The sequence below is a fragment of the Hypanus sabinus genome, chromosome 26 (assembly GCF_030144855.1).
Source record: "Hypanus sabinus isolate sHypSab1 chromosome 26, sHypSab1.hap1, whole genome shotgun sequence".
NCBI lineage: Eukaryota > Metazoa > Chordata > Chondrichthyes > Myliobatiformes > Dasyatidae > Hypanus > Hypanus sabinus.
This window is the reverse complement of record NC_082731.1, coordinates 11,554,792-11,582,275: the sequence shown is the minus strand read 5'-3', so window position 1 is coordinate 11,582,275 and position 27,484 is coordinate 11,554,792.

Below are 27,484 nucleotides of genomic sequence, written 5' to 3'. Positions count from 1 at the left end.
TTAGCAGAAAGACCTGAATGGCCTGTCTCCAGATCGTTTGATCCATCTGTATAGCTATGAAAGAAGCCATAATATCTGCCTTGCAGAAACTGCTGAACTGCCTGTGGCTTTGATAGACAATTAATCTTCCTCAGGATCTTTCATGAAGGTTTAAAACAAACCATATGCAAAGGGAAAACCATGATGGTGTAACAGAAAGGAGTACACTAGGACCACATTTCACACTGAATTGCCCAAGATTTTATGCCCGTTCATTTCCCATCCATCGAAACTGACCTTACCAACAAAGTGGTCCCAACACTCTATTAGAGTTTCCAAAGTTGTTCTCTTATATTAACCAAGTAAGCCATTGCTAACCCGTTTAGAGAAAATTGAATTCACCAATTTCTACCAGAAATGCTGAAAGTGGTGACGATTTAATAGTACCACAACATAACACAACATATCTTGAGCTTGAACTTTATCTTGGAGTTTAAAGATCACTGGTGAGCCTGACATATAAACAACACATTCGTAATCAAAGACTGTTCTGATTAAAGCAATATCTCCTACTCACACCTCAGATACATCCAACTAAACATAAGGGCTTATTTAACTCTTCTCAAGAACAAGGCAATGTAGTTAAGATTAATCCAGAGGAGAACTAGAAGACAATAAATCAGATTATGTAGCAAAATCAACAGTAGAATTAATGATTTGATTAAATAGCTATTCTGCAATCCCATGAATTACTCCAGGTTGATGGATAAAAATCATTAAGGTACAAATTAAAACAGATTAGCACTGCCATATAAAGCAAATAAACTTTTTTTTGAATGAAGTAATTTGCTTTTCTGAGGTATGTAAATGGTTGCGTCGGTTCATTATCAATGGTAATAACATAAATCTAGATCTTTGCGATCTTTCCGTTTGCATGCACGGTGGGGTGAGGGGTTGAGTTTTTGCTGGAGCTGGTGAGAAGAGGGGGAGAATAAAGCTTTTGTTGCTGTTTCTGTGTGGGAAGGCTTTGGGGTTCTAATGTTTCTGTCATTCATTCTTTGGGTTTTTTTTCAGTTTCATGGATGTCTGTGAAGAGTAGGAATATCAAGTTGTATGCTGCATACATTCTCTGATATTAAATTAAACCATTGAAGAGCCTTCCATGACATCTTGGCAACATATAATCTGAGACATCTTTTTTACATATGGGCTCATGTTCTAGGACTCGTCAACTCCACTAACTCATCACATTTGCCATGAACTTCGTTGATAGCAAAGGAGACCATATTTCTTCTATTTCACTGATGCAGCTTAAAGTCGACCGCTAGATGGTGTTCAACATGAAACGGTGAAAACATGGAACGCAGCACCAAAATAATTCTGCCTCTTGGTCCTCAAAAATGTGACATACTGACAGTTTTTGTGAACTTCATGCTTCGAATCGAAGGTAATGATGAATTAGATTAAATATTGTTCTTTAAAAAAATCGTTGAATGTTGAATTACTTTCTTGATGTTGCAGTGCATCTCCATAACATTTAATCTAATCAGTTCATGGAGATGTGATTCTATCTCAGATATCTTGGTCAGTGTTGATGATCTGAGCCAAAGGACCAGTTTAGATCTAGATCTCTGGTTAGTATTCAAACCCCTCATGTTTAATGTAATTCGGTCTGTGTCTTTAAGTTTATAAACACAATTTAATTTGTAAATTACTTGAAGGATTGCAGCCCAAGCCAAACCTATAAATAGGTGAGGCATCGTTGATAGTATAGACTGAATCAATTAAGAGTTAAAAAATGGATATTGGCTTCTAATATAAATGACATTTGGTTCTAGGGTGATTTCAAGACTCTGCAACTGAACTGTCTGAGGTATAATCAATGGCAGTCTTGCAGTAGTGAAGGTACTAATTCTGTTCCCACTTTTCATAAAGTGAGCTTGAACAACAGGTCCCTACCAGGAATTTAAAAAAAAACTGATTAGTTCTCAAACATTTGATCATATTTGTCCTAACATGGAACAGGCATTAATGACTGGCACAGAAATGCAAAATATGCTGTTCAGCTACATCTTGATTCTTCAGTGGCTTCATGCATCAATCATTTCAGTAAACTGGCGTTTAGTCTGGGAAGTTTATGCTGAGCCTAAGTGGACTGTACCTAGAAAACCACGATTAGTTTGGTTTGCATGAAGACTTCAGGGTTGGTTTGTGTGGGCAATTTGAATTATCTAAGTATATTAAAAGAGGGACATCTTGTTTCAGCAGTGCACAATATTGGTTGGGCTTGAGGTGTAAGGAATTTTGGTTTTGTTTTTGTTTAGCCTCTCCTGGAATGAGGAAACTGAGAGGTGATGTGGTTGAGGTATATAAAACCCCAGGCATAGATACAGCAGAAAAAATGGACTAACACTAAAGGGTGCAGATTTAAACATCATGTGAAGGATACACTTCAAACAAAATAGTTCAGTGTCTGGAATGAGATGCCAGGGGTGGAGGTGGCAAAGCAGTAACAATTAAGTCATTTGGACAATTGCTTAAATAGACAAGGCAGAAAATTAATGCAGACAAGTCAGATTAATATAGTTAAGCATAATACTAACAAAGACTTATTTGATAAATGGGTATTTCTATGCAGTACAAGTAACCATCTTAAAAATCTGGAATGGTATAATCCTGGTAGCATTATTTAATGCTAATTGATTAACATTATTTAATGTTTGCTTCATTAAATAATGCTGTGCACCTCCACAGTTAACTGCATCTTTGAAAATCACCCTTTTAAATAATCCGTCAACAGTCTACACTTAATGTACATTTGTCCATTGAATGGTTTGTAACAGATAAATCTCCCAAGCAATGTCCATGAAACTTAGGAGAGATGCGTTTGAGTTTCCCGCACATCTGCCCTCACCCCATCCGCCAACCACCCCACTTGGGATAAGGTTCCCCTTCTCCTCACCTATAACCCCACCAGCCTCCGGATCCAACATATAATTCTCCGTAACTTCCGCCACCTCCAACGGGATCCCACTACCAAGCACATCTTTTCCTGCCCCCCCCCCTTTCTGTATTCCACATGGATCACTTCCTACGCGACTTCCTTGTCCATTCATCCCCCCCCCCCCACCAATCCCTTCCCACCGATCTCCCTCCTGGCACTTATCCTTGTAAACGGAACAAGTGCTAGACCGGCCCTTACACTTCCTCCCTCACCACCATTCAGGGCCCCAGACAGTCCTTCCAGGTGAGGCGACATTTCACCTGTGAGTTGGCTGGTGTGGTATACTGCGTCCGGTGCTCCCGGTGTGACCTTTTATATATTGGAGAGACACGACGCAGACTGGAAGACCGTTTCACTGAACACCTACGCTCTGTCCGCCAGAGAAAGCAGGATCTCCCAGTGGTCATGCATTTTAATTCCACATCCCATTTCCATTCTGATATGTTTATCCATGGCCTCCTCGACTGTCAAGATGAGGCCAAATTCACGTTGGAGGAACAACACCTTATATACCGGCTGGGTAGCCTCCAACCTGAAGGCATGAACATTGACTTCTCTAACTTCTGCTAATGCCACTCCCCTTCCTAACCTATCCCTGATATATTTAGTTTTTTTCTCTCTCTCTGCCCATCACACTGCCTGTTCTCCATCTCCCTCTGGTGCTCCCCTCCCCCTTTCTTTCGCCTTAGGCCTCCTGTCCCATGATCCTTTCCCTTCTCTAGCTCTGTATCCCTTTTGCCAATCATTTGTCTGGCTCTCAGCTTCACCCCACTCCCTCCGGTCTTCTCCTATCATTTTGCATTTTCCCCTCCCCCTCCTACTTTCAAATCTCTTACAGTTAGTCCTGACGAAGGGTCTCGGCCTGAAACGTCGACAGCGCTTCTCCCTATAGATGCTGCCTGGCCTGCTGCATTCCACCAACATTTTGTGTGTGTTGCTTGAACTTCCAGCATCTGCACATTTCCTCGTGTTTGACATTATTCCAAGTATGGCCTGACTAGTGTTGTATAAGGCCTCAGCATGATCTCCTCATTCTTATATTTTATTCCCCTTGAAATGACTGTCAACATTGCATTTGCCTTATTTACCACAGACTCAACCTGTAACTTAACCTTTTTGGAGTCTTGCATGAGGACTCCTGAGTCCCTTTGCATCTCTGATATTTGAATTTTCTCCGATTTTAGATAATAGTCTGCACTCTGTTCCTTTCAGCAAAATACATTGGCATGCATTTCTGAACACTGTATTCCATCTGCCACTCTTCTGTCCGTTCTGCCAATTTGTCTACATCCTGCTTCTATCACATTGCTTTCTCAGCACCATCTACCCCAGCTATCTTTGTATCATCTGCAAACTTTGCCACAAGGCCATTAATTCCATGATATATATTACTGACAAAGAATGTGAAAAGTAGTGGTCCCATACTGACACCTGAGTAACTCCACTGGTCAAGGACAGCAAACCAGAATAGGCCTCCTTTGTTCCCATGTTGCTGCCTCCTGCCTGTCAGCCATTTCTCTATCCATGCCAGTATCTTTCCTGTATGCGAGTCTACCTTGTTAAGCAGCCTTCAGAAAATGCAAGTAAGTGGAATCCACTGCCTCTCCATTGTCCACCCTGCTTGTTAATTCCTCGAAGAACTCTAACAGATTTCTTGGCAAAATTTCCCATTGCAGAAACTATGTTCATGAAAGACATTATACTTTACCATAAATGAAAGGCTGATCAAATTTTAGACTCGGAGTCCTAAAATAATATTACGATCGATACATTATTACAGATAGGACCCATCCGGATATAATATTACAGATAAGCAAGCAGGAACAACTTACAGCCATTCCAAACACACTCAACATACACAAATCAAGAAGTGAAACACAACAGAAATATGCTGAATTAAAAGAGCAAATTGAAACATGAATATGACTATGTCCCAAAAGTAACGCCTACATCTGTTATCTTTCTAAGATCACGATACCCAAAACCTTAAACATGTTGTCCTATTTGGCAATATTTATGTAAATCTCCAAAAAGACACAATATTAAGCACCTCTAGAAGAGTCTGAAAGTTCTCAGCAATAGAACGATGAATGAGTTTCACAATGCCTGTTCCTCTGGTTTTGCCAGCTTCATCACAGAAAAAATAAAGAACATTAAAAATCAATAAGAAATAAATTTCAAGAATTTGAATTGTAGAGTCCTTAAAAGTGCATCCATAGGTTGTGGAATCACTACATTGTGGTGTGAATGAAGATATTCCCACTGATTCAAAAGCCTGATGGTTAAATTTAAATAAGTATTCCTGAATCTTGTGGTACCTCCTTCCTGCAGGCAGCAGGGAAATGAGGGCAAGGCCTGGACGATGCAGGTCTTTGATGATGAATGCTTCTTTGCTGTAACAGCACTCCTTTACAAATGCACTCAGTGATGGGGAGGATTTAACTGTGATGGTCCACTACTTTTTCAAGAATTTTCTATCCATTCAAGGGCATTATTGTTCTCATAGCAGGCCATCATGCACTCATTCAGTAGAATTTTTATGTATAGAGGTTTATCAACGTTTTAGATGATATGCCACATCTGGCAAACCTCTAAGCAAGTAGAGCTGTTGTCATGCCTTCTATGTAGTGGCACTGACATGCTGGACCTAGGGTACATCCTTTGGAATGAGAAGGATGAGGAATTTAAAGATGCTGACTCTTGCTGCCGCTGATGACAGCTGCACTATGGAACTCTGGTTACCTTCTCCTGTAGTCAACAAGCAGGCCTGTGACCTGGCTGACATTGCAGGAGAGGATGTTGTTCTGGCATCATTCAGTCAGATTTTCAACCTTCCACTGTGATATGCTCAGTCGCCATGATATTTGATTGGAGCCACAACAATACTGTCATCAGCAAACTTAGATATGCAGTTGCAGCTGACTTAGCTTCACAGTCATGAACACAGGTGAGTAGTGCAGGGGGCTAAGCACACATCCTTATGGTGCACCTGTATTGATGGTAATTCTGGAAGAGATGGTGTTTTAAATTGGCATTGACTGGGGTCTGCAGGTGAGGAAATTGAGGTTCCATTTGAACAAGGAGGTACTGAGGCCTTGGCTTTGAGCTTATTGATTAGTTTTGAAAGGATGGTGGTGTTTAATGCAGAGCAGTAGTCAAAGGAGAGCATCCTGATGTATGCATTTTCACTGTCCAGATGGTTAAGGGTTGGATGAAGCACCAATGAATAGCACCTGCTGTTAACCTTTTGTGACGGTAGGCAAATTGGACTTGATTTAAGTTGTTTCTCAGGCAGATGTTGATATGCATCATCACCAGCCTCTGAAAGCACTCCATGATAGTGGATGTCATAAGTCAAGTTACCAATAGTCAAGTCAAGGTGTCAATAAGTCAAGATGTCAATAGTCATTAAGGCAAATTGCCACGTTCTTCTTGGTGGTATAAATGAATCTTACTTGAAGCAGCTGGATACCACAGACTGATGAAGCAAGAGGTTAAAGACCAGTGAACATTCCAGCTAGTTGAATATCACAGGCCTTCAGAACTTGGCAAGGCACTGAAGTATCTGCTCCAAATGTTTTCCTGGAGTTCACCTTCCTGAAGGATGCTCTCAGGTCAGTCCTGGAGGCTAAACTGCAAATTCACCGAGGGTGTTTTGTCAGTCAAAGCAAACATAAGAAGCATCTAGAAGTAAAACATTGTTGTCACATATGTCACATGGTTTCATTTTGTTGGAGATGATAGCATTCAAGCCTTATCACAACTTTTAAAGATGCTTCTGTGGTTCATGTTCTGACCCAAAATGCCACTTTGCATATGATGGCTTTCCTGAGCTTGTATCTGGACCTAAGTATTTTTAATTGATCACCAGACCTGAATGTCACTGATCTGGTCCACAGCATATTGCAGATCTGTTGATTCATTGAGAGCTTCTGGTTGAGGAGGACTCTGAATGATTTTGTGGGTACACACTCGTCCACGATTGTTGTTACAGTATGTCTGATGAATCCTTGAACATGGCGTAGTCTACCTACTGAAAGTAATCCTGGATTCCAGGGAGGGACCATCTCTTTGTTGTCCTTACATCGAGAGACTTGCTTCCTAGTCTCTGCCTGCAGACAGGAGAACAGCCAGATGATTAGATTTCCTGAAATGCACAACAGCATGGCAAAAGTCATCAGATGTGATGACAAAGTGTATCATAGTGAAAGCCTCCATATATTTGTAAATTTTTGGACATGTTTGTTTTCATTTGTCTATTAGTAAATACTTTTTAAAAAACTTGGCATTAAATAAAACCCCTTGAACTAAAGTGCTGTTGTGGTTTACAGCATTTATTTCCAACTGGTAACCCTCATTGAGCAGGCTTACTCACACCTTACAGTGAGGTGTGACAAAGAGCTTTCCCTGAAAGACCATCAACAAATATTAAGATGCCAAAGTGGTGAACTGAAGAGGGGGAAGGGGGTGAGGAAATACTGGATGTTGGAGAAGTTGATATTCATGTCATCAGTTTGGAAGCTACCGAGACTGAATAAGTAGTCTTGCTCCTCCAACCGGTGAGGGGATCAGTGTGGCAGAAGAACAGGCCTGGAATGATACATCAGAACAAGAGTGGTGGAAGGACCCAACATAGTTGGCCATGGCAAATATCGCTTTTTGCGGATAGAGCGGAGGTGCTCAACATTGTGGTCCCCCAATCTACTGTACATCAGGTCTCACCAATGTTGAGAAGGTCACACTGGGATTTGCAGATATGCTTGTGAAATGTTGCCTCACCTGGAAAGACAGATTGGGGCTCAGAATGGAGGGGGACGATTGGACATTAGAATCAGAGAGAGAGGAAATCCTTGCTGAAAGTGGAGGGGGGGAAATAAAGATGTGTCTGTTGTTTAGGTCAAGTTTAGGATGCCAGAAGTTATGATGAATAATGTGCTGGATGTGGAGTCTTATAGGATGTTAGGGGTGGACAATAGGATCTCTATCGCTGTTAATGTGGTCGGAAGATGGGGTGAGCACAGATGACTGAGAAAGGGAGGGGATGTGGGTGAAGGAAGCATCTATTTTGGAGGAAGGGAAACATTTCTGATGTCCTGGAAAGGAAATTCTCATGCACGGAACAGATGCGGTGGAAATGAAATACTTGAAATTGCGAATGATATTTTTACAGGAGCCAGTCTGGGAAGAAGCATAAGCAAGATAGTTGTGGGAATTAAATAAAAAACACAAAATGCTGGCAGAACTCAGCAGGCCAGTCAACATCTATGGGAGAAGGTAGAGACGAAGTTTCGGGCCGAAACCCTTCATCGGGAGTTGTAGTTGTGGGATTTAGTGGGCTTATAAAAAATATCTGCAGACTGTTTGTCTACTAAGGTGAGGACAGAGATAGGTGTCAGAAATGGACCAAGTGAATTTAAGGGCAAGGTGGAAGTTGCAGGCAAAAATTATAGAATTGATGAGCTCAGCATGGGTGCCTGAAGCAGCACCAATGTAGACATCAATGTAGGGCTTTCTGAGGAGACTGAGGCGTGCAAGGCTCCCCACTCCCATTCTAACAGATTTCTACAGGAGCACCTTTAAGTATGTCCTGTTTGCTGCATCATTGTGTGGTACAGAAGCTGCAGGGCCCTGGGCCTCAAGATCTTATGGAGAATAGTAAAATCTGCTGAGAGAATCACTGGGGTCTCCCCCCCTTTTTTTTGTGACCTTTACTGGGAACTTTGTATATAAAGAGCCCAAAATGTTTTTGAGGATTCCTGCCACTCTTACCAGGGAAGGGTTGGAATATGGACTGTTCCATATAGCCAATGAAAAGGCAGGTATATTTGGGGTCCATGCCAATGTCCACTGCTGTACATTGAGTTTGGAAAAAGTGGAAGGAACAGAAAGAGAAGCTATAGAGGGTGAAGTCCTGTTCAGTCAGATGGAGGAGAGTGGTGGTAGAGAGGAACTGGTCAGGAGTGATCACAAGGATGGAGGGCTTTAAGGCCTTATTGATCGGGGATAGAAGTATTTAGAGACTGGACATTCATGGTAAAGATGAGTAATCAGGGCCACGTAATTTTAAATTGCTGACGAGATCAACAGCAATTGAAATATCACGGATGTATGTGAGAAAGAACTGAACCAAGGGGAATAGATTGGCATTGAGAAATGAGACGAGCTCAGTGGGGCAGAAGCAAATGGAAACAATGTGCTCACCCAGAGAGTCGGGTCTTGGACCTTGGGTAAGAAGTAGAAATGAGCAGTGTGGGGTCAATGGAGAATGAGGTTGCTGGCAGTGAATTGGATATCTTCAGAGTTGATGCCTGCTGCATGCCTCTGGTGAAGAGTAAACCTGCAACCTCGAGGACAGTGAGGAAATGTTCGGGGGAAGCTTATGAGGCACTCCAGGGTTATTTTGAGGTGACAGACTGGCGGGCACTCTGTGCGCCACATGGAGAGGACATTGATGGGCTCACAGAGTGCATCACTGGTTATATCAATTTCTGAGTGGACTGCAATATTCCGGCAAGAACTGTCCTTTGTTATTCAAATAACAAGCCATGGGTAAAGAAGGACATTAAGGACATCCTGAACATTAAAAAGAGGGCGTTTAGAGATGGACATATGGAGGAGCTGACAATACAGAGGGATCTGAAAGCCAAGTTCAGGGAGGCTAAAGACAGGTATATCAGGAAGCTTGAGTGGAAACTCCAGCAGACGAACATGAGAGATGTCTGGAGTGTGATGAGGACCATCACTGGGTTCCGGCAAACTAGCAACAGAGGAGCTGAAGGCAGTGTGGACAGGGCCAACGAGCTTAAACTGTTCTTCAACAGATTTGACTCTGTGGCCCATGCCCATCCCCCACATGATTCATCTGTTGTCGGCCCCCAACCAACACATACTCCACTCTCCCCTCCTGCCCCTCCTCACAGCCCCTCACCCTGCTCTCATGACTACACCCCTCCTCCACCTGAAACCACCACAGTGGGCTTCACAGCTGAACAGGTGAGAAGACAGCTGAAACGTCTCCACCCAAGCAAGGCTGCAGGCCCGGATGGTTTCAGCCCCAGAGTGCTCAAAGCCTGTGCTCCCCAGGTATGTAGAGTACTTCACCATGTCTTCAACCTGAAGGGTTCCTGTGATGTGGAAGACATCCTGCCTTGTTCCTGTACCGAAGACGCCGCGCCCCAGTGGCTCCAATAACTACAGACCGGTGGCATTGACCTCCTACATCATGAAGACCCTGGATAGACTTGTTCTCGAGCAGCTCCGGCCTATGGTTAGGCCACATTTAGACCCCTTCCAGTTTGCCTACCAGCCCCGCCTAGGAGTTGAGGATGCCATCTACTACCTGCTGAACCGTGTCTACTCCCACCTGAACAAGCCAGCGAGCACTGTAAGGGTCATGTTTTTTGACTTCTCCAGTGCGTTCAATACCATCTGCCCTGCTCTGCTGGGTGAGAAGCTGACAGTGATGCAGGTGGATGCTTCCCTGGTGTCATGGATTATTGATTACCTGACTAGCAGACCACAGTACGTGCGCTTGCAACACTGTGTGTCAGACAGAGTGGTCAGCAGTACTGAAGCTCCACAGGGGACTGTCCAGTCTCCCTTTCTTTTCTCCATCTGCACCTCGGACTTCAACTACTGCATAGAGTCTTGCCATCTTCAGAAGTGTTCTGATGACTCTGTCATAGTTGGATGCATCAACAAGGGAGATGAGGTAGAGTACAGGGCTATGGTGGGAAAATTTGTCACATGGTGTGAGCAGAATAATCTGCAGCTTAATGTGAAAAAGACTAAGGTGCTGGTGCTGGACCTGAGGAGGGCTAAGACACCGGTGACCAGTGTTTCCACCCAAGGGGTCAGTGTGGACATGGTGGAGGATTACAAGTACCTGGGGATCCGAATTGACAATAAACTGGACTGGTCAAAGAACACTGAGGCTGTTTGCACGAAGGGTCAGAGCCGTCACTACTTCCTGAGGGGACTGAGATCCTTTAAAATCCGCCGGATGATGCTGAGAATGTTCTATGAGTCTGTGGTGGCCAGTGCTATCATGTTTGCAGTTGTGTGCTGGGGCAGCAGGCTGAGGGTAGCAGACACCAACAGAATCAACAAACTCATTCGTAAGGCCAGTGATGTTATGGGAGTGGAACTGGACTCTCTGACGGTGGTGTCTGAAAAGAGGATGCAGTCCAAGTTGCGTGCCATCTTGGACAATATCTCCCATCCACTCCATAATGGACTGGTTAGGCACAGGAGTACATTCAGCCAGAGACTCATTTCACCGAGATGTAACACTGAGCGGCATAGGAACTCATTCCTGCCTTTGACCATCAAACTTTACAACTCTTCCCTCGGAGTGTCAGACACCTGAGCCAATAGGCTGGTCCTGGACTTATTTCCACTTGGCATGATTAACTTATTATTATTGTTTAATTATTTATGGTTTTACATTGCTATATTTCTACACAATTCTTGCTTGGTGCAACTGTAACAAAACCCAATTTCCCTCGGGATCAATAAAGTATGTCTGTCCGTCTGTCTGTCTGTCTGTTGATGAGTTTGGTGATATTATAGGAGATAATATCCTGATGGTCTTATGTGTGATCCTTTTCTCTGGAAAGCAAGAGAGGGTCTAAGAGGAGAGTTGCCTCATCAAGGTAGCGCACAGTCTGCCACTTGATAACAGCAATCCCCTTTGCTGCAAGTTTGATGGTGAGATTAATATTGGTGCAAAAAGAGTGGACGACAGTGAGTACAGAGGATGTAAGGTTCAAAGAGGACAATGGAGTGCTGAAGATGAGCAGATTGGTGCCTCATCGGGAATAAGAGTTAAAAACATCCAGAATAGGCAGAAACCCGCAGCCATGTCCGAGAAAATAGAGAATAGAATATAGAATATAGAATGTAGAACATAGAAATCTACAGCACGTAAGAGGCCTTTTGGACAACAATGTTGTCCCGACCATGTAACCTACTCTAGAAGATGCCTAGAATTTCGCTACATCAGGAAATTGTTCTAAGCTCGATGTACCCATCTAAAAGTCTCTTAAAATACCTCTACCACCACTGCTAACAATACACTCCATTCATCCACCACTCTCTGGTTGAAGAACTTACCTCTGACATACCCTCTATACTTACGTCCAAGCATTTCAAACTACGTCCCCTCATGATAGCTATTTCAGCCCTGTGAAAAAGCCTCTGGCTATCCAGATGATCAATGCCTCTCATCATATTATACTCCTCTATCAGTTCACATCTCATCCTCCATCACTCCAAGGAGAAAAGGCCAACCTCTCCAATCCAGGCATCATCATTGTAAATCTCCCCTGCGCTCTCTCTATAGTATCCCCATCCTTCCTGTAGCGAGGTGACCAGAACAGAACACAATATTCCAAGTGGGGTATAACCAAGGTCTTATATAGCTGCAACATTTCCTTTAGGTCTTGAACTCAATCCCACGGTTGACGAAAGCCAACACCCTATACACCTTCTTAACAGCACTGTCAAGCCGCACATCAGCTTTGAGATCCTATGGATCTCTCTGATCCTCTACACTGCCAAAAGTCTAACCATTAATATGATATTCCGCCTTCAAATTTGACCTACCAAATGAACCACTTCACAATTATCTGGGTTGAACTCCATCTGCCACTTCTCAGCCCAGTTCTACATCCTATCGATGTCGTGCTGTAACCTCCGACAACCCTCCAGACTATCCATAATGTCCCCAACTTTTGTATCATCAGCAAACTCACTAATCCACCCTTCTACTTCCTCATCCAGGTAATTTATAAAAACCACAAAGAGGAGGGGTCCCAGAACCGATCCCTACAGAATACCAGTCATCACCAACCTCCATGCAGAATACGAACCATCTACAACCACCGTTTGCCTTCTGTGGCAAGCCAATTCTGAATCCTCAAAGCAAGGTCTCCTTGAATCCCATGCCTCCTTATTTTCAGTATGAGCCTTGTATGAGGAACCTAATCAAAGGCCTTACTGAAATCCATATGCACTATATTCACTGATCTACCTTCACCAATGTGTTTTTCTACATCCTCAAAGAATTTGATTAGGCTTGTAGGAAATGACTACCCTTGACAAAGACAATCCAACTATCTCTAATCAGATTATGTCTCTCCAAATACTCATAAATCAGGCATCTCAGGATCTTCTCCAACAATTTGCCCACAACTGAAGTAGGAGTCACTGGTCTATAATTTCCTGGGTTATCTCTACTCCCTTTCGTGAACAAGCGAACAATATTTGCAGTCCTCGAATCCTCTGGTACTTCTCTCGTCCTTATTGATGATGTAAAGATCATTGCCAAAGGCTCAGCAATCTCCTCCCTCACTTCGAACAGTAACCTGGAATACATCTCGTCCAGACCGGGAGACCTATCTAACGTAATGTCTTTCAAAAGCTCCAGCACATCCTTTTTCTTAATATCTATATGCTCAAGCATTTCAGCCCCCTGTAAGTCATCTCCACAATTGCCAAGATCCTTTTCTCTCGTGAATACTGAAACAAAGGTATTCATTAAGTATGTCCACTACCTCCTCCGACTCCATGCGCATGGTTCCACTATCGCACCTGATTGGTCCTATTCTCACATGGCTTATCCTCTTCCTCTTTGCGTACTTAAGAACACCTTGGGAATTTCCTTAATCCTTCTTGCCAAGTCCTTCTTAAGGCCACTTATTGCTCTCCTAATTTAATTCTTAAACTCCTTCCTGGCAACCTTGTAATTTTCTACAGCTCTGACATTACCTCGTTTCTTGAAACTTTCATAAGCTTTTCTTTTCTTCTTAACTAGATTTTATAGATCCTTTGTACATCTTGTTTCTTTTACCCTACAATCCTTTCCCTGCCTCAATGGAACAGACCTATGCAGAACACCATGCAAATGTTCTCTGAGCATTACCCTGAAAACATCTGGTCGCAATTTATGCTCCGATGTTTCTGCCTAATAGTATCCTGCGTCCCCCAATCCAATTAAATGTTTTCCCAAACTGTCCACCCCTATCCCTCTCCGGCATTATAGTAAATGAGATAGAGTTCTGATCACTACCTCCAAAATGCTCTCCCACCAAGTAATCTGACAACTGACTAGGTTCATTTCCCAATAACAGATCATGTACAACCTCTCCTCTAGTTGGCTCACCTACAAACGTCTGTACATATTACTTCAGCAAACCTTTCTGAACACACCTAACAAACTCTACCCTATCCAAACCCATGGCTCTAAGGAGATGCCATTCAATATTAGGAAAGTTTCAATCTCGCATTACATCAACCCTATTGTTGTGAAGGGGAGGATGACTGAAGATAGAAGTGTCATCAGTGCAGGGTTGGCGATAGATGTCAAGAGACAAGTTTGTCAAGTTCAACCGCTCTATTCACAAGAAGTGGAATTTTCCAGTGACCACCAATTTTAATTTTTATCCCCAGTCCCATTCGAATTTGTCAGTTCACGGCTCCTTTTCTGCCATGATGAGTACACTCAGGCTGGAAGAGTAACACTTGATATTCCGTCTAGATAGCCTCCAAACTGATGACATTAATATCTATTTCTTCAACTTCCGGTATTTCCCCTCCCTTTCCCTGTTCTTCATTTCCCTTCTCTGGCTTCTTAAAGACTTTCCTCACTTGCCTATCGCCTGCTCCTGGTGCTCCTACTATTTCCCATGGTCCACTCTTGTCTCCTCCTGGATTCCTTTTTCTCTTTTTTGCCTATCATCCTGAAGCTTCTTAATTTATTGTCCATCCACTACCAACTATCACCTCCTCCTCCTTTTTATTCTGTCATCTTCACCCTAGCTTTCCAGTCCTGTTGATTGGTCTCGGTCCTAAACATTGACTATTTATTCATTTCCATAGATGCCGCCTGACCTGCTGAGTTCCTTTGTCATTTCGTGTGTGTTTCTCCAGGTGATACTTTGAAGTGATGGCAGAAATTAATTGGTTCCGATGTGGACCCCTAAAAGATACAATCAGATAGTTGATCTCATTTCTGAGGACAAACAGTGAAAGACTGGACTGCCAGGAAAAACATTTATTGGGAATATCACAGACCATATTACCACCAAACATCAGACTGACTAAGAGGACGAATGGACTTTTGGAACAGCATATTAGTTTTTTGACATCAACCCACACATTACAGCGGTGGCTACACTTGAACTTTTTGAACGCGGAACCTTTGCCCCAAGGATCATTGATACTAGAATGATTAAATACACTTTGGAATCGGAGGAAGAGGTGTGCACTATAGAAGGATTTCCTATAGGGGGGTGTAAATACGGATGAGCATTCCAAATTCTCTGGATTGCAATGGGGAGATTATAGAAAATGGAGGTGATAATACTTGCCTGGTATAGGTACATTGGACAGACCATTTGACCCGGCCCCAGAATCATCCCCTTATATCATGTGTCTATACAAAATTTTGAACCACAGATATATTTAGAATGTATAAATAGCCTATCCGATATTAATAAATGTGTTATTAATTCTTAACTAATGTTTCAGAGATCTGAAATCAATTTCAATAGATACGGTTCAAATTTGACTCGGAACATCCTCAATGTACAAAAATTTGTAGCACCTGTACAACATTATAATATTTTAAAATATTTTCAGTTTTTGCACATTTGGGTCACTTTAGGAAAAGTCATCAAATTTCGGCAAAATAAATCAATTTAAGGTGTTTTTACTGCGGTCAAATGCCAATACCGGTCAAATTTGACCTGAACAGTATGTAAGGCAAAAGCAGAGAGGAACAGACAAAATGAGAATACTTTAAATCTAATAAGAAACAGACGTTTTGTTTTCTTTTAGCTGAAGTTAGCATGTTGGATGTATTCTGATCATTAACGGACCCTGCTGCGCGATGTCAACTGAGTGCACTGGAAGGACACTCGAAAGCAGTACCCCATAATATGTTACTCGCTTCAATGGAGGCCGATTTTAGGAGTAGGTTTTGGAATTGGGGGAGCAATGTCCAGATCCAATGCTGCTTCGGATCCTTTCAACTTTTACCATAATTGTAACATCTGTTTTGCTCAGAGTGCTGTCTCTTTTAACTTACTGTCTGAAGGGAGATGTTAGACGATTGTTGCGCCAGGCTGACTCTATATCATGTGATTTACTACCCAGATGGAACTCTAATTATAATAATCCTGTTGTTTAACATCGATATTAAATTTGTCCTTATTGTAGTTTTTATGTAGTATTTTGCTTTTTGGTATAATGTACTAATGAGGAATCCTGGGGTGATGTTTCAGGAAAGAGGTAAACATGATACCTGTTTGGAAAATACCAAGATTTGCAACACAAAATGAAAGTTTGTACGATAAAATGGAGTCATATGTGAATGTGGTGACTGAATGGAATGTGCCTGAACTCATATCCTTGAGATTAAATATTGATGAAAGATGTTTTCTTTCTTGCATACTGTTGTCTCCGTTTCTATATAATGTGGAGAGAGCGAGCGAGAGGGAGAGCCTGAGAGAGAAAGAGAGAGAGAGAGAGAGAGAGAGAGAGTGAGAGAGAGAGAGAGAGAGAGAGAGAACAGACCTCCCAGTATGTCACGAATGAATGAGCAGTCTTGAATAGAACCACTCGTCCACTACTTTTGCTTATGTTCTTTTTTATCTCTCTGTATCACTGGAAGACAATATCCTTTTAAATCTGTTCTAGTTTGATTTCTGAGGTGAGTCCTTATCACTACACAATAAATATTTGATCAGCATCCAAGATTCAAGATTGTTTAATGTAATTTCCAGAACACAGGAGTAAAGGAGAACAAAATAATTGTTACCGCAGATCCAATGCAGGTCAAAAAATCACAGTAACATAAATATCACAATAATAATAACACAATAAATAAATATAAGTATGTAAGATAGATTATGTGCATGGATTGATCATATGCTCATAAAGTGACGCTAGTCATAGGGCTGACTCTGCATAAGGTGCCTGTAGGGAAATTTTAATGTTGTGGTGGTTGGGGGTATGAAAGGGTGGGTTTATGGGCGGACGTATTGATCGACCTCACTGATTTTGGAAACTAACTGTTTTTTCTCTAGTGGTCCTCGAGTAGATGCTACATACCCGCCTCGCTGAAGGAAGAGGGACAGACTGTCCATAAGCGGGGTGGCTGTGATCTCTCATGTTTTTACTGGCCCTTGTATATATGTCCTTGAGGGTGGGTAAGCTGGAAACTGCACTGCAACGTTCAGTAAAGCTCGACAACAGGTTGTCAAAACTGCCCAGTGCATTACTGGGAAAACTCCATAATTTAAACTTGATACATAAATTAAGAAAATTGATTTATCTTTACGTTACAGGAACACAGCCCCGGACAGATTAATGCATTCTTAGTGTTACACACCTTTAAAATCTGCCTTCTAGGTTACTGATTTGTATCACAGCATCTGCAGAACTACTCTCTAGTCTCACATGATGGTGTTGAAATCATTTATTCATTTTGCCACGATTACTAACACGAAACTTAAAGGAGATTTTACCCTTGTTACCACTGCCTTGCACCTTTTGCTGTTTCCTGCTCCTTTTCCGGTTCGCATGGTTCAGTCGTAGTCTGAATAGCTATTTTCGTTTAATTGCGGATATGAAAATGCATGACATGGTGCGGATTCGCCCCTGGTTTACATAATAATGTTTTTGCACATGCAAATTCTTAAAATCTAGAAGATAATCATAAATAGTTCCTCAGTTAATAAAAATACTTAAGGATTTAGTATAATAATTTATTTTGTTCTGCTATGGTCGATCCACAAACAGATAGCAAGATATGTAATGTAATGTATCTAAGTCCCATTAATTCGCAATAAACCTTTGAACAACCTTCATCGTGGAGAATGTGCTGATACGTTGTGGCAAAGCATTGCGCAGCTGATCAAGTGGAAGTTATTGGCCTGTGACTGAGCACTGGAGCCATGCAGGCATCTGTCGTATTATAGCGAATTAATATATTGGGCGTAATATTAAAAGCTTATTAGTTACTTGAAGGTTCGGGTTTTATTATATGCTTTAATTTCAATGTCTATCTGTTAAAATTCTGTGTCTGTAATTAGCGTGTATTATCCATGAAACAGATCGTCCACTTTTAAGACATTAGCAGATTTATCTTCAAAGTCGACTGCGCCCATTTACCGGGAAGAAATTTCAGCTTTGGTTTGTTTGGTAAAGGTATATTCTAACTTCCCTTCAAACTTGCCTGACTTTAAAGGCAGATAAGCTGTCACGACAACCATTTCTGTCTAAAGAGCTTTCGAATGTGTTGGAACAGCCATGATGTAGGCTATGCTCCCACCTTCTCTATGGTACCAAAGAACTGCAAGTTCACTGAGTGTAAGACAGCCGATATTGGTACATAGAACAGCTGTGAGAATCATTTCAGTTTTTGTCGACGGCAAGGTAATAAGCCTTGTTGTGGAGCGATTATTGATGCTTTATTAAATGGATGCCGTATTGACTTGTTGCGAACGTGCCAGTTCCTTGTTTTAGTTCCCTTACAATAAGGAAACGCTATCCCTCGGAGCCGACCCCAGGATTCATATTTGAAATGAAAAACATTAAAATTAATACGGCTGGATGAATAGTGGTCAATATTTATTTGCTCAAAATTATATGGAGAGAATCTAAATTATTTTTGGTTTGCAAAGATTGGTTTGCAGAATTAAACCAGGATATGTCATGTAGAAAATTGTATTTTCCTTCACAGAAAACAGTCAAAAACGCAGATGAGCTCAGATATTGGAAACAGGAAGTATAATATCTTAGAGTACACCTCTCAGTACAAATGACACCCCTGGAAGCTTTGTATTCCTGGTATGACACTTTCAGACAAGATAAAGAGGGCAGTTAGAAAGGAAAAGCAACACGAATTATTGAAGGAACTCAGCAGTTCACGCAGCATCTATGGAGTGAAATGAACAGTAGACATTTCTTCCACCATTCATACTGCACTCATCCACATGTCCTCCATTTTCAGAACATCCACGGTGATCTGCCGCCCTTGGAATATAATCGCCCTTTTCCTCTGCTATCAACGCATGAGTTGCCTCATCCGACACATCATTCTCCGAAAGTCTCGTCATATGCAACGGGACCCTGCCACCAAGACATCTGTATCTGCTCCCACCCCACTCTTGCTTTCTGCAGGGATCGCTCCCTCCGTGATCTCTTGCCGACTCATCGGTCCGCACTAATGCCCTTCCTGGCACTTACCCTGTAAGCGGCAGAAGAGCAACACCTGCCCATTCACTTCCCTTTGACTTCTATTCAGGGCCCAAAACAGTCCTTCCAGCTGAGGTAACATATAACCTGTTGGGGTCGTTTGCTGTATTCAGTGCTCTCGATGCGGCCGTCTCTATATTGGTGAAAAAGGCTTTGTCAGGCCCCTCAGCACTATCGCTAAAAGCGAGATTTTTGGGTAGCCAATTTCAATTCCTATCCCTATTCCCGTTCCGGCATGTTAGTCCATAGCCTCCTCTTCTGCCTCGAAGAGGCCATTCTCAGTTTGGAAGAGCAACAATGCACACTCCTTCTCGTTCGCCTCTAACCTAATGGCATGAACTTCGATGTCTCCAAATACCAGTAATTCCACTGACTCTTCATTATTTCCCCTCTGTGGCCTCTTGTCCATTTTCCTCTGTTGCCTATCACCTCCAATGGGAACTCTCTTCATTCTCTTTCTCCCATAGTTCACTCTTCTCTCCTATCAGATTTACTCTTCGCCAGCCGTCGCTGGAATTTAGAAGGATCGGGGGATCTCATTGACACCTTTCGAATGTTGAAAGGCTTAGGCAGAGTAGATGTGGAAAGTGTGTTTCGCATGGTAGGGAAGTCTAGGACAAGAGGACAGAGCCTCGGGATACAGGGGCGTCCATTCAAAACAGTGATGTGGAAAAATTCTTTAGCCAGAGAGAGGTGAATTTGTGAAATTTGAGGCAGATGGATGTTATTCCAAACATGTTTGAAGTGTTGCAATTCAATAGGACAAACCAGTGTTTGGAGTATTGTGTGGAGTTTTGGTCACTAACCTACAGGAAAGATATAAATAAGATTGATAGAGCACAGAGAAAATTTAGAAGTATGTTGCCATGATTGGCAGACCTCGGTTATACGGAAAAATTGAATAGGTTAGGACTTCATTCCTTGGAACTTAGAAGATGGAGGGGACATTTTAAAAAGGTATGCAAATGTAGGTAAGCTGCTTCCACTAAGGTTGGGTGGTACTGCAACTAGAGGCCATGGATTGGGGTGAAGTGTTTACGGGGAGCCTGAGGGTCAAGGGAGTGTGGAATGAGCTGAGAGCGCAACCGGACCATGCGAACTCGATTTCAACGTTTAAGAGGAGTTTGAATAGGTACATGGATGGGAGTGGTATGGAGGGCTATCGTCCGGGTGCAGTTTGATGTGCATGGCTGTTTAATTCAATGGTGACGGAGTAGATGTGCTGAAGGGCTTTTTACTGCGCTATACATTTCTATGACTTTGACTCTGACCAGCAGCAAGAGGATATGGGTAATGGGCTGGGCGTGAGGGCGTGGGAAGGGAAAATAATGCGTATAGGGCAAGAGCGATGAGAAAATAAAGAAGGAAGAGAACAGAGGGGACTGGTCACCAGAAGAAAAAGTCTATATTGATGACAGCAGGTTGGATACTGTGAAGACGGAACATGAGGTGTTATTCCATTAACCTGCGACAAATCTTACTGTAGCATTACAGGAGGCGTTTGACTGATATGTCAGTTTGGGAATGGGGAATGCAATTAAAATGGCTGGATGTTACAGCTGACTGAGTGAGGGTGCTCAACGAAGCCGTCTACCATCCCCGCCTCGTCTCACAGTTGTAGAGGAGGCCGCACCGGATGTAATTAATGAACTCGGTGGATTCACAGGTGACGCGCAGCCTCAACTGGAATGACTCTTTTAGGGCATTTAAAGCGTGACAATCGTGGAGTCTCTGGCTAAAAGAAGTTTTGTGTAGTTAAGAGCATCCAACCACATCGCCTCTAACAAATACAATGACATCTTCCCTGCGGTAGGGTGACTAGAATTTGTCATACTATCGCTTTATCTTCAGCCTCTCTCCATCTGCGTTCCCTGCGTTTCCCAACGAGAGATCCAGTATGCATTCGACAATAGCTTTTTTCCCTAACCACGAATCCTAAATCCTAATCACTGGTCCAAATCGATCAGCTCCTTCCAGTAGCTCAGGTTGTTCAGATGCCTGACAACAGACCATGTACCAGTCAAGTTTCGATACGGAAAGAGATTAAAAGGTGGTCAACAGGAGTTGAAGGATTTACTCAAAATCTCCTTGGGAAAATGCCGCAACTAACTGATTCCTAAAAATTCCATGCCTGACACTGTCAGGTGCAGTGCATCTTTGTTGGATGGCTTTCTATTCCACACTAATTGAAATTAGAATCAGAATGTGAATCAGGTTGATCATCACTGACGTTGTGAAATTTGTTGTTTCATAGCATAGGTATAGTACAAGACATATATTATTATAAGTTACAATAAATAAAAATATACAAGCAGAATAACAATATCGTGTTGATAGGTTTAAGGATTGTTCATATATCTAATGCACAGAGAGGATATTCAGGCTCCACTTCCTCCTCGATGCAATAATAAGCAGTGGGTATGTCTCAGATGGTGAGAATGCTTAATGATGGATGCCCCCTGAGGAAGATATTTATGATGGTGGAACTATTATGTCTGTGCTAGAGTTGACTGAGCCTCTAACCCTCAGCAGCCTCTTTCAATTCTTCACATTGGAACATCTACACCAGACTACACTATACAACCAGTCAGAGCATTCTCCACCATACTTATGTAGAAATTCGCTGGACCATTTGGTGATATCCCAAATCTCCTCAAATTCCAAATTCCTGATTCCATCACAGAATTGGGCCCTGGATAGTTTCTCTGAGATTACGTCACCCAGTAACTTGAAGCTGTTTTTCTATTTCACCACTGATCCATCAACTACCGTAGGACCAAATCACATTTTAAAAATCCTGAAAAAACAACTGCAGTGGGGTTGCCTGGCCCAGGACTGCATTTATAGTAGTTTTGCCATTTAGGATACGGAAAAGCTGAAGAAATGCGAAGAGTTCTTTCCAAGTACTTGATGGATTGCCATATTTTACTGAAATTTAGATCCGTTCACTGAAATCACAACTATGCTGCTTATTTTTTTATTTTGAAAAGTCAAAAGTCATCTTACCAGCCACTACTTTTCCATCTCTTCGACGAATCTATCAAACCCAGAGACTTGCCGTCCCGTGCTCCAACAATTGTTTCAATACTACTGACCTGCCAATTGTAATTGTACCCTATGCTCCCATCCTTTACATCTTTTTGGCCTCCGGCACTTTCTGGACTGTAACCTCCGAGGAAAACTGGCACAAAATATATTTTAAAAATATCATCTACCGTCTTCTTGTTTTCCATTATCAATTTCAGCACTCTTTGGAGAAGCATAGTTTTAAATTTTTGCTCGGTGTTTATTTGCAGCCCAGAAATAGTATTGGAAAACGTGTGTATATGGCTTTTTGAATCAAGCTAAATGTATTGAGAAGCCAAAGGTTAAAATCTCAATTGAATCAAATGCTTACATTTGTCCAACATCACCAAGTGAATCCCCATTGAATTTGCTTATGACTTTGATTTTTCAACACAGTGCAGGTGGCAGCTCCGTTCACTGAAACAGTTGTACAAAACTACTGCCGCCTCCGCCTACCTATTCCTTCTGTCAAATTGTGGTTTAATTGTATTCACTGACTCATCCCGTAGCTTTATTTCCTGAAAGTTAAGTGAACACCTCCTTCTAAATGCAGTACGGGGCAAACCCGACTTCAGATGTTGCGGTCACCAATGCAGGGCAGATGGATGATAACGGATGGTAATTGAAGATAGGTGCGCAGGGGTCACTTACTGGTCCTTCTACATGTTACACTCTTTTACTGGGCTGCTTCTTCATGACACAATCTTGTAGCGAAATAATGAATGTTTTTTTTTCAAATCATGTACTGATTTGAAGCATCAGCCTCGTTACATCAAGACAGTCATAATATGGTACCAGGAATTAAGAAACAGATGGGCGATAATGGATGGCAATTGAAAATAGATGCGCATGGGTCACTTACTGGTCCTTCTACACGTTACACTCTTTTACTGGGCAGTTCCTTCATGACACAATGTTGTAGAGAAATAATGAATGTTTTTACAAATCTCCATGTGGTGCTTTGAAGCATCAACCTCGTGACATCAAGACAGTGATAATATGATACAAAGGATTAAGAAATAGACTAGGCCTTTTGCATGAATAAACATATTTAAAGTCACGGCAATACTATCAGTCGAAAATTTCTTGTTAGACTGTGAAAATTATGAATATGGATTTCAATTTGTTTTCAAATCTTTCTGCTGTTTGGTCATTGCACTGACGTGGATAGCACAATAAATTTCTGGAGATAGTTAAGTATTTAGTTATGTCCGTTAGAAGACTCGGCCACCTTAAATAGCGCCATTAAATCGGCATGGCTTTATCACATAACATAGTCTGCAATCTTGGTTCACTTGCCCGTGCAATTTATTCAGTCGATTGTCACTAACAGAAATTAACTGTCCAAAATCAAGTAAAGAATAAACATGCGAGTAACGAGATTCGGAGGTAGGCTGGGATTTGGGTAAATAAATAATAAATAATAATACATTTTGGACAGTGTGAGAAGTAACATTTTGTTTTAGAAAGCTGAGAAAGGAATATAGATTGCAAGTGTTCTTGTGTTAGGAGGAACTAGGAAGTTAGAGAATCGGATATATATTGGCTCAACTACATTGCACGTTTACAAGCAACCAAGAGTAAAATTCTGCTCACTGTCTTGGCGAAATCATAAAGGTATAGAAAGCCCCTGCCAAATACTTTGTGGGTCCTCAGTTGGAAAGACAATTGAAATATGAAGGAAGGTCCTTCGATTGATTATCTGGCACACATCATTTTTAAAGTTAAACACTATAGATATAAAAGACCATAAGACCATAACGCATGGAATGTATTTTCTAAAAGAATTAAAATGTCAATTTGCTGTGAAAACATCTCGGATTCCAACAGCATCTTGCAAATTTGTATTTTAAAAGTGATGAGCATTATTGCTTGAAGCACTCTACATTCTGAAAAGTAGTAATCTGGGGATTTGCTGACCTAGCGTAACAAGTTTATTCTGATTTTTATCCAGAGCAAGACAGACGCTTCTCTTCACATCCATCTTTCTTCGGAAACACGCGACGTCTTCTCTTCATTCTGCTATCCAAGCAGATGTGGAATATTAAGATATGTTCTGATTCACGCATTGAGTATACTAAACGTTTCTTGATTAATGCCCAATTTACTTAAATATAATGTTGTAATTAGCGAGCCACAGTTTTGATTCGTAATTTACTGGAGACTGCTACTTTCAATCTAGCCGGTGCCAAGGCATTATTTCTATAGACATTTTCACTACAACAACCGTTAATCCGAACCACACACACAGGATGCTGGAGGAACTCAGCAGGTCAGGCAGCATCCATGGAAAGTAGTACAGTCAATATTTCGATTATCAGCCATTGATGCTGTCTGACCTGCTGTGTTCCTCCAGCATTTTATGTGTTGCTTGGATCTCCAGCATCTGCAGATTTTCTCTTATTTGTGATTGAATCCCTAATCTGAGATCTTCAGAAAGACGACTTACGGCTCATCATTATTTGATCCCTATATTTCGTCAAGTTGGACTGATTTCCAGAGTATATCAGTTTGTAACTACTAAAGCCACTGACACAATGTAAAATCAGGGAAAAAAGCCACACTCTATAATGATGGCTCAAACAGAAACAAAATCTATAATGATCGCTAATCTGGCATTTATATACTATATATACACTTATATATATACATATATATTTATATACTATACTTATATATTTATATATAAGTTCAAGTCATTTTACTTGATTGTTAATGTTAATAATCAGACTTTCTAATTGAGCTAATAATGCATAATTACACTCATCCGTTCGGCCAGCACATAATTCACCCTCCCCCTCCCCCATACGCGCACACAGAATTCTCTGTATTTTCATGTGCCTATGCAAGACCATCCAGAACATCTCCACTGTATCTGTATCTGCCATGAGCCTTAGTCTCGCAATCCAATCACACATCACTCTCCATGTAAAACACATGCACTGCATATCTGTTTTCAAATTTCCCTCACACCATAAATATATGTCCTCTAGTACTACACATTCGATCCTGTGGAAAATATTTCGGCCGCTTACTCTTTCTATGCTTCCCATAATTTTATAAGCGCTCTCAGGTTTTCTCTTGCCATGTCAGTCAAGAGTAAACAATTTTAGTTTCCCAAGCTCTCCTTAGGCCCCATACCCTCTACTCCAGATAACATTCTCCTAAACCTCTTCTGCATTACTGAAACATTACTTCCTGATGCTTGAACACAGGCAAATAAAGGGAAACATGACGTTTACCTTCTTTAATATCCTATCAAATCGCCTCCACTATGAGCTGTCGACATGGACTCCCATGATCAGCTTCTACCTCAAAGTTTGAAAGGGTCCTGTCACTAAATGTGTAGATGGGATTTGGCAATTGATCTTCCATAGTGCAACATCTATTTTTGCAGGGATAAAACTCTATCTGAATTTTCTCTGGCCATTTCTGAAACTGATTTATTTTCTGTTCTAACCCTTGACAAGCCTCTGTATTATCCATAATACCACCTACCTTCCTGCCATCTACAAACTTACTATTCCCCACATCTACGGCTGTGTTAAAGCGATATGTATGTATATATAATCACAAACATCGAAAGTCCTAGAACAGAAGAACATTAGTGACATACATGCAACTAGAATAAGAGCCATTGATTACTACACTGTATTTTCTGTAGGCAACACTATTATGAATGCAAACGGTCAAGTCAAAATGGATGCAGCGCTTCTTAATCTTCTATGCGAGTTTCCTAAGAATGGACTTGTCGAATATCTCACTAAACCTACGTAGACATATTCAATCTCTCTATCTTTTTCAGTCACCTCCGTCTTCTCTAAAACCTCAATAACGTTACTCAGATATGAGCTTCCTTTGAATAACACCATGCTGACCTTCTCTAATTAGGCTATGTTTTTCCAAATGCTCATAAATTTTGACACTAAGAATCATCTTCATTAGTTTCCCTGCCACTGACATAAGACCCACCAATCTATTATTTCTAGATTATCGCCATCTCCATTCTTGAACATAGGATCAGCATTGGCTACACACACCTTCCTTGAGATGTAAAAATACAAGTTATATAAAGCATTACCAATTATAAGTCCACACGGTGCATCAACAAAAATGATGCCCTCCACGATTTGACCAATTAACTGATGCGACATCGAAGAAAGTTCACTCTCTTTCTGACAAACAGGCACCATGACTGGAGGCAGCTGAGGTGAGGAGAACCCTGTCCAGGGTAAATCCATGCAATGCCGCAGGTCTGGACAACATACCTGGACAGGCACTAAGGAACTGGGCGGCCCAGCTGACAGGGATCTTAACGGAGATCTTCATATCTGTTTGAAAAGGTCCACTGGCCCCTCAGGTTTCTAGGCAGCCACCATCATTCCGATACCCCTGAAAGCAACGATAACTGATGTAAATGATTGTCGCCCAGTGGCAGTCAATAATCAATAGTCAATAAGTGACTTCAATAATCATGAATTGGTTTGAGCAGCTGAGTAATGGAATACATAAAATATTGCCTCCTAGCTACCTTGGACCCTTTCCAGTTCGCCTACACCTTAAAATGATATGCCATTGACGGTGCCATAGATTTAGCCCGTCCTGTCCACCTGTAAAACGATTCCTCGTACTCCAGAATGCTTTTCATTGACTGCAGCTCCGTGTTTAATATTATCATCCCTCAGCAGTCGGTGGCTAAGTTGTCCTCGTTGGGACTCAACACCCCTTTCTGTAACTGGACTTTGGACGCTTTGATGGAAATACCCCAATCACTCCATGTTGGCCAGCACATCTCAATCACCATCATGCTGATCACTGATGCCCCCATGGTTAGCATTAAAAAAAAAGAAGTATGACAGAGCTAAGGTGAGTGGGAAGACAGATGATTGGGAAATTTTTAAGGAACAACAGAATTTAACTAAAAAGACAAAAAGGGGAGAAAAAATGAGGTACGAACGCAAGCCAGCCAGGAATATAAAAGAGGATAGCAAGAGATTTTTTTAAGTATGTGAAGAGAAAGAAGATAGTTAAGAACAATGTTGGGCCCTTGAAGAATGAATTGGGTGAAATTGTTATGGGAAACAGAGAAATGGCAGAAGAATTTAAGAACTACTTTAGATCTGTCTTCACTAGGGAAGACACAAGCAATCTCCCAGATGTATGGATGGGCCA